The sequence below is a fragment of the Podarcis bocagei genome (assembly GCF_964188305.1).
Source record: "Podarcis bocagei genome assembly, chromosome: 3".
NCBI classification, from domain to species: Eukaryota; Metazoa; Chordata; class Lepidosauria; order Squamata; family Lacertidae; genus Podarcis; species Podarcis bocagei.
The window spans coordinates 14,394,921-14,404,315 of NC_138127.1; positions in this window are offsets into that span (position 1 = coordinate 14,394,921).

Genomic DNA, 9,395 nt, shown 5'->3' on the forward strand with positions numbered 1-9,395 from the left:
AACAGAGCAAACTTTAGAAATCTATTTAGTATTAAATCTAACAATATTCATAAATTGTCAGAAAAGCAACAATGATGTTTGGAGTCCTTTTTATGCATTCTGGAAAAATGTAATTTTAGGCAGTGTTGTAAAATTAATGTTAGCAAAATGGAATCTGTAACTTGAATGCAAACCAAGAGTGGCTGAAAGAATAAAAATAAAGCATATTTTATCCCAGGATAATTTTAAATATTAATTTAAAAAACACACCTGAAAATGTACTATTCACTTTAAATTGTTCAATGTAGGCTGCTTGTGTGGATGCACTCTAAAAGGAAAAAAAGGACTAATATACAGGTAACTTGCAACTTATGCGAGTACGCACAACCTATGTACATAGAACTGAACACAAAAGTCCTGCTCCAAGCACAATTCATAGGCCAGGTGGAAAGTTCAAAGCATGAAGTCAAGCGACAGAGCAGGACCTTAGACAGTGTCTTGTTCCCAGCACAGTTAGAAGAGCAGCAAGGATAAAAAAGAAGGATCTCAGATCTTGGAGTGTGGAACAAGGCAAAGTCCCAGGATGGATAGCAGTGTCCTTCCCTAGCAAGCGTAGATAGTGCTCCCACAAAAATTTGGAGCTCATAAAAGTGAGCCATCCTGTTAGAGTGGCAAACTCTCCTCCTGGAAGCCTTCAAAGATATGAAAGAGGCCCTCTCTGATTTCTCAGGCATTGGCTGTTGCATTGTTGAGGGGTTACGTGCTCTCCTGACGATTTCAGAATAGTGTAGAAGGAGAAGAGGAGAGCCAAGCAATCGCTTCAGACCATGGAGGCAGTGGAAGGACTGGCTCTTGAGGGTTCAGCGCAAGGGGCTTTTGGTGCTAATGGGACGCCCCTTCCTCACACAATCTTTTTCCTCCTTGGAGGCACCTGCCTCATCTAGGGATCTTGAGGGGTCTACCCACAGGGCCATGGCACCATGTAGACCATGTTCATGCTAACAACAGATGCATGCATATCGGGGGCGAGACCAGCATGTGTAGATCTGCTACCACCTCATGGGCCAGGAGTCAGCTTCGCCTGTTGAACGACAGCCTAAAGGGGGAGCAAGCACGGCTGAGAACCAGCTGGCTTCAGTCTTCTCAAGCAGAGCTTTGAGCAGCAGTTGGATGCTGGAAACAACGCTTGTAGTTCCTGGCCCCGACCTTGCTGCTTCCTGCTCGTCTTGACCCTTGACCCCATGATCATCGGATTTCCTGACATGCAGATTGCTGCTCGCCAGACCCTAGGACTGGACCTGACTTTGGATGCTGACTCTGCCTCCAGCCAAGTACTCCTCGGAGACTCTTCTGGTTGGCTGGCCTCCCACTCTAAGGAGCTCTGCATGTTGTTGCTCGGCAACAAGGCTGTGATGCGCACGTTCTGTAAATGCATAAGAGCTGGATCCGAGCAAGGGCCCATCTATTCCAGCGTCCTGTTCTCACAGTGGGTAGCCAGATGCCCATGAAAAGCCAATAAACAGAACATAAGCACTAAAGCACCTTCCCCAACACATGGAGTGGTGCTAGCATGTGAAACCCCGTTCTGAGGCATTTGTCTGAGAGCAGATAATGTGATTTTAAAATAATAATAATGGTGGACTGAACACACACCTGCCTTCCAGCTGAGAGAAAGGTGAATGCAAATGTGACAAATAAGTAAATGATCGCAGCAATTCTTTAATCTATTTCCCCACCCATCTTATATAGTCAGCAATCTGTCCCCCCCCCCACCGTATCTCTGCCCATGCTGAAACCCAGCATTGTTGCTAGGTAACTTGTTGCTAGGTTACAAAAGCTCTTTCTGTAATCCTGCCCAGGTTTTTGATGGTTCAGTCATTAGTTTCCACATTTACTGTAAAACATAAACAAAAGCACCCCAAGCCCTGATACACTTAATTTAATTTTTACATTTCAGGATTTTGGGGCCAATGAGAAAATATATGTTAATATTTCAGTGTTGTGTTTTTGGCTGGCTTTGCTGCTTCATGAGGTGAGAAAGTGGCTTTTGTATTAGTATGTATGTCCTTTTTCTTTGTTTGGGCACTGCAGCATCTAAGTGTGAAATCCCTTGTGCGTGAGTTCTTCACTAGCAATTTCAGCCCCTCTCTGATGCCCTGGAGGTGTCTAAGTGAGGAATATAATATTACCAGCAGATACCAGCAGTTACCATCATATGTCCACATTTACAGGCCAATATTGTGATGCAGGTGGTACTGTGGTCTAAACCATAGAGCCTAGGGCTTGATGATCCGAAGGTCGGCGGTTTGAATCCCTGCGATGGGGTGAGCTCCCGTTGCTCGGTCCCTGCTCCTGCCAACCTAGCAGTTCGAAAGCACATCAAAGTGCAAGTAGAGAAATAGGTACCGCTCCGGCAGGAAGGTAAACGGCATTTCCGTGCGCTGCTCTGGTTTGCCAGAAGCGGCTTACTCATGCTGGCCACATGACCCGGAAGCTGTACGCCGGCTCCCTCAGCCAATATAGCATGATGCAACCCCAGAGTCGTCTGCGACTGGACCTAACAGTCAGGGGTCCCTTTACCAATTGTGTTGATGAACGCATTAAGCAATTATAATTTGGTGAGACTAATTTCTTAGTACTTGCATGGATAATATACAGATCAGGACTGCACCTAGACAGTCACTCACCTCCTCACAACACAATGTATTTTTAAAAATGAAAAATCTACTTAAACCTAAAAGAAGAAGAAAAAGACTTGATAGCTGTTGTGGGGAAAACACCCTCAGGGGAAACGTTTTGGGAGACTGGTGCTCTCAGTTGCATTATAAATGAAACCTTACATCAAAATATATATTGTATAGGAGTCATCATTTATTTGTATCCTGTCATGTCTGAGTCATCACAGTATGAATAAAATTCATTATTGCTTTAATGGACCAGGGGCATGAAAGTATGTTTAAAATTTACCAGGGAAACACTATTTTTGCATCCTCTTAATCAATGTTTAGGACAGTTTCCTGGAGGTCTAAGAGGTTCTTGAGGGATTGTCATGTCAGGAAATGTGGAATGGCTTCACATCTCTCCTCACGGTTGTGCTTCTGCTTATTACATTTTCCCAGCATGCAAAGCACACAATTGTGTACCAAAGACATAGTTCTCCAAGATAAACCTTTGCTGTTGGAGATGGATGTGACTTATAATTGAAAGTGCCTTTGATATCACAGTGCATGCAACAGACTACCTTGCTCAAGCTGATGTCATTTGTATCAGAGGTATAAATGTATTTTACAGAGCACAGTCCTCTATGTGAAGGACTGACCCATCCAAATTCAGGGGCCTTGAAATTTCCTACTTGGATGAAGTAGGTACACAGATCACCTGATCACAGTCTTCCCCACTATGGTGAGGTGTATTTCTATTTAAATTATAGCAATTATTTCTAAATTTGCATCTAAATTAGCTGATGCAAATTTTATGCAAATCTGAATCCTTTTTTTTTTTGTCTAGTCTAGACAAACTCTAGAAGCTAGGAGGATCAAGAGGAGTGAAAGCCTATCATTTATTTGTGAACTTCCTAACAATAGCACAATGTTCTGTAAGCATTAAACAAGTTACAGTAGCTAACTATCACAATATAATTTGGTGAATGTTCATTCAAAGTACAGTAAATTATAGAGAAGAACAAAATATTGTTGGACTTGGAAGACACCAAACAATTTAGAGACTGGGAACAGATATTTAAGTAAGGGAGGTTGACGTATACCTATTATTATCCCTTGCAAATAATATAAATCACTGGTGAGAACATAGACATGTTTAGGAGTGGGAGAGAGATGGACAGAAAACTGAATGAAGCAGCTGTATGTTCTCATGTTTGCCAAAAAGCTGATTTGACTTCAAAGATAACCATTCCCATGAAGCATTCTCAATACTTAACCCACTCTAATTGTGAGTACTTTGGATTAACATTTAGTGGTTTGTCCTCATAATGTGCTAGGAGGAATGATGATAGACTTTCTGATAATTTACAAAGATACTGAGAGTTCATTCAGCCAAGCAAGGCTTGCATATTACTCTTTCCTGCATTTAATGAAATACACACTTTTAAATGGAAAAAGAAAGTTGCTTTCAGACAGCACTTTGTTCCATATTTCCTTACCTGACAATTTCCATATGATCTTTCTTTTTTTAAAAAATAATTTTTATTGAATGATTTTATGTTACAAAAAACATTACAACCATACTACCACAAAATATAATTGAGAAATAAAAATTACATACATCAATATTTTGTTTGTTATTTGTTATTTACCATCTTATTTCCCAGATTCCATACAAAACACACACCTGTACATCAACAACAACAACAATAATAATGAAAATTAATATTTTCCCCTTTTATCTTACAAAATCTTTCCTTCAATTTTGACTTCCTGTCAAGTCCCTTCGCATATGTTTTATCTTACAATTGAATGTACACAAAACAATAAACCTTTCTATATAGATTTTCCAATACATTCAGAAAACATAATAAATCCTTAATTGTTGTCCACCTCCTTTTACTTCCTTTATCACTTGAACGCTAGCACGGAGTCAAAACTATTATTGTATTTTTGAACATATCTTCTATAACAATCCCATTTTTCCGCAAATTTTTGCTTCTGAGTTTCCTCTGAGTTTGTTAGTCAATTGAGCCATCTCCACAAATTCCTGTGGAATATTTCCACCCAAAAAGTCTTAATCTTTTCACACGTCCACCACATGTGGATCATGTCACCATTATTTCCTCCACATCTCCAACAAGCATTTTTATACATTCTTGAGAATCTGGAAGGAGTGAGGTACCACCTATGGGCCATTTTCATCATGTTCTCTCTTATGCTATAGCTGAGTGTAAATTTCAAATTTACCGTATTTTTCGCTCTATAAGACGCACCAGACCATAAGACGCACTTAGTTTTTGGAGAAGGAAAACAAGGGGGGAAAATATTCTTAATCTCAGAAGCCAGAACAGCATGAGGGATTGCCGTGCAGTGAAAGCAGCAATCCCTCTTGCTGTTCCGGCTTCTGGGATAGCTGCGCAGCCTGCATTCGCTCCATAAGACGCACACACATTTCCCCTTACTTTTTAGGAGGGAAAAAGTGAGTCTTATATAGCAAAAAATACGGTACATTCCATAAGTTTTCCCAATCTTTTAGCATAATTTCCATATGATCTTTCACTCAACATCAAACTACTTCTTGAAAACTATCTGAAATTTGGCACTCCTTTCCATGTCATTTGCTCCCAGAAAAAAAGATCTGCCTGCAACCCCGTTAACTGAGAAAATCGTGGGAGTTTTGTAGTTCCACATTATGAATTTTGGGGTGGTATTTCAGCACACAGTTCCTTCCAGCTATTTAAAATTTAACACAATATGACTGTACATTGATCGAAAAGCTACAGTTTCATAACACAACAGGTAAGGCAGCGTAAAAGGAATGTGAGAATCCAGGATATATGTGTTAGCATTGTTATCAGGAGAACTAACACAATGACCCTCACATCTGAATGCATCCTAAGGAAGATCTTTATTATGGGTTCTGTAACTGAGCAACAGCAGAAAACAAAGGCTATTATTGTCCCGTGGCCAGCTTTTGGGCTTCCCATAGGCATCTAGTTGGCCACAGGCCCTAGGCTAGGTGGGTCTTTGGTCTGATATAGCAGAGCTCTTCCTTTGTTCTTCTGAAACATTCATCCCACCCATCATCCCTAGCTAGCAAGGCCAGTGGTCAGGGATGATGGGAGTTGCAGTCCAACAACAGCTGGAGACCCACATTTGATGTGATGATGTCTGATGTGATGCCCTTAGACACTTTTGTCTGAACTTCATGGGATTTGTAAAAGCTAGTTCCCATTTCTGATGAGGAGGGTTTTCCTGTCACTGGTAGGATGTAAAATGAACACACACATCCCATGTAATTTACAGATTAGAGGATGACATATAGGCAGATCAGGTTAAGAGTCTTCATACGATACCATTTAAACTAACTCATTCACAGGTAAGAGCAGCAACAGGTACAACTCATTCACAGGTAAGAGCAGCAAAAGGCACAAATAACAGCATGCAGTTCTTCCAGTAGAGGTTCTGCTCTAGAAATCACAGCTGTCCTCTTGCTGCTTGAAATACAAGGTCAAAATCAGAAGGTCATCACTTTTGAGCAACATAAACGGAAGCCTGTTTCATCGCAGAAAATGCTTTTAGGTTTATAATGGCATCAGCTCCTTGTCTCCTTTAATATCCTAATATGATTTTGTACATGTTCACACCAGCCTTTTCCTTAACACAACGTCATGTTTCACAGATTTGCTTTGTGTATCAGGTTCAAACATCTTTTCTCAGGAGTCATTCATCTGATAATGGCTGGGAAAGAATTGAATGTTATGTTTTGGCGAGTGACATAGAAGATGAGGCATGTTTATTCTTCAGAATACAAATATGTTCTTCACGTGCGAGGATTCAGACATGAAATTTAGTTGGCAAACGGCTTTGCTGTGTGCATTACAAAATCAATGTGTGCGACATTACAGCAAACTGCCTTGCCTTTTGTGCTGTTGAAATGTCATTATTAATATGTCAGACTATCTTGTCTCTGCAGGTGCCCCAGAGTAGTTGTTCAATTTAATTATTTGTTCAATGAATGTCCTGGATAAATCCTCTACTGACCACTGGTAATGAGCTGCTACAATCTTATTTTTTCTATTGCCAACCATTGGGCTTTACTTGATGTTTTAGTTAAAGCAGTTAAAATGTAATCTTGGCATCAATGCAATTGATGAAGACTGAGATATAAACTGAAGGAATGAATGCAAAAATAAATAAATTTCCCTGATCACATCAAGCTTTTTCTACTGACTGAGCTCTAGGATTTAAACCCTTTGAGAAGGCATCACAGGTTTAGTGTTGATAGGTGTACGGTAATTAACCACATAGCTTTTCAGGTTTCCATACCTGTTTGAGTCTGGATGTGTGTGGACTACTATATTCTGTGTTCCTTCACTAATTTCAAGTGCTGCAATCTTCCCTCTCTATTTCCTAGAGTTACTGGATTGGTGGGTTACATTATTTCATGGTAAGCAATGGAATGCAGTCTGCAGTTAATAGAAAATTGGTGGTGGGGGTGAGAATGAGAAAGTGATCTACGTGTTTGCAGTTTTAACACACATTTGATTCCTTTTATGCTAGTCTGCTCTTTCATTTGAATTTATCACAATTTTTAACAATGGGAGGAATTCATTCTGTTAGGAAAGCTTTCTCTCAGGGCAAGCATTTCGGCTTGCCAGACTTAAAAAAAATCCAACCCTCTTCTACCCCCATGGGCTGAGTTCTCCTGATCCCCACAGAGCTAATTTGGGGGCGGCAGGGGGAAAGCCCTATTGCATTAGTAGAAGTCTTTGGGTACACTTCCATTAGCAGCGCTTGTTAGCTGAATCCATCCCAATGGATTCCCTACAATAATAACTGAAAGTGTTTTGCATACAGTACTATCACTTTAAACCAAAGGTGCACTATGTGAACAGAAAGGCAATTCTGATCCTGCAAGGTTGATGGGCTTTTCACTTGTCCTTGATTACAGATAATTCTGTTCCAGAGGGCTTTCCAACTCTCAAGGGAGCACACTGGGGTGCAATAGGAAGGGGGAAAGGAAGAAACAACTCAGAGGGTATTTGTAAGCGTTGGTCATTTTCCCACTCAAAATGGCATTTGGTCAGTTGGCCAGTAACACATCACCATCTATTACCAAAAGCTCCAATTTATTAAAACTGTTAGCAGCAAGAGAGTGGGTATGCAAATGAGTTAGTGCACTGCTGTTATGGAACAATGAAATTTAATACTAAACATCTAATATTCATAACTGACAAGGTTATGGAAATATAAATGTATATGGGCAATCTTCAAGAGAATGACTTCTTATCCTTTCATCCAAGAATCCAAGGGATTAACCTAATAATTATTATTATTTTAAATCAAAATGAAATAGAACAAATAAAACAGGAACAGCAACTATAAAAGCCAAGTCGGTTTTTAAATTAAGCTATAGCTGCAGGCAAGGCGCCAGACAACAAATGCATCTTCCCATCAAGTTATATATAGAATGTCATTAAGATTTTAATTTACAGGAACTTGTGCATCATACTGTAGTAAAATCCATCTCCACTAGGTGGCAAGCCATCCCTTTTCATAATGAAGACGGAACAAACCACACTGTTTCCTTCACATTATATAGGTACACGCTATGTTCACTCTTAACACTTTGGCCCTCTTTTACTTCTAGAAATACCAGTGGGGCTTTCACTTTCCATAGTTTGATGTTAATTTGACATACCTCACTAGCAGTGGAACAGAGTAATGTTAATACACTTAAGATGACAATTTCACCATGGATAATATATTTCTTCATGTACATTTCTTCAAGTACATTTCCAAAAAGATTAGTGGTATATTTTGGAAGGCTATTCTGAAGATGTTAAATTATTTTTGCATGCCACAACTGCTGCTCGTATTTTGTTAGTTAAAAAGTGGAAAACCCAAGAACTACCAGCGATAGAAGAATGGCAGATGAAGATTTTTCGGAGCTAGCCCACCTAACTGGAAGAGGCCGCGACCAGAAGGAGGAGTATCAGGAAGAGTGGATTAAATTTAATGATTATTTAGTTAAATATGTTAAGTTAAATTAACTGAAAACATCTTGCAGATACAGTGGTGCCTCGCAAGACGAAATTAATTCGTTCCGCAAGTCTCTTCGTCTTGCAGTTTTTTCGTCTTGCGATGCACGGTTTCCCATAGGAATGCATTGAAAATCAATTAATGCGTTCCTAGGGAAACCGCCTTCAGACCAGGTCCGGGGACAGTCTGTCCCCGGACCTCTTCTGAAGGCTGGGGGGGGGGGACAAGGGCTTTTCTTCCCACCCCCAGCATTTTAAAAAAACCCTGGGACAGCGGAGGACTTCTCCGCTGTCCGGGAGATCTTAAAATGCTGGCAGGCGGCATTTTTAAATCGCCCCGGGACAGCGGAGGACTTCTCCACTGTCCGGGGCGATTTAAAAGCCCCTGGGAAGGCAGGCAGGGGGGACAAAGACTTTCGCCCCCCGCCCGCCTTCAGAAGGTGTTCCCACCCCCCCGCCCGGCTTTGCAGCAGCGCTACGAAGCCCGGCGGCTGGGGCAGGTGTCCCCCCCCCGCCCGGCTTCGCAGCAGCGCTACGAAGCCCGGCGGCTGGGGCAGGTGTTCCCCCCCGGCCCGGCTTCGCAGCAGCGCTACGAAGCCCGGCGGCTGGGGCAGGTGTCCCCCCCCCGCCCGGCTTCGCAGCAGCGCTACGAAGCCCGGCGGCTGGGGCAGGTGTTCCCCCCCCGCCCGGCTTCGCAGCAGCGCTATGA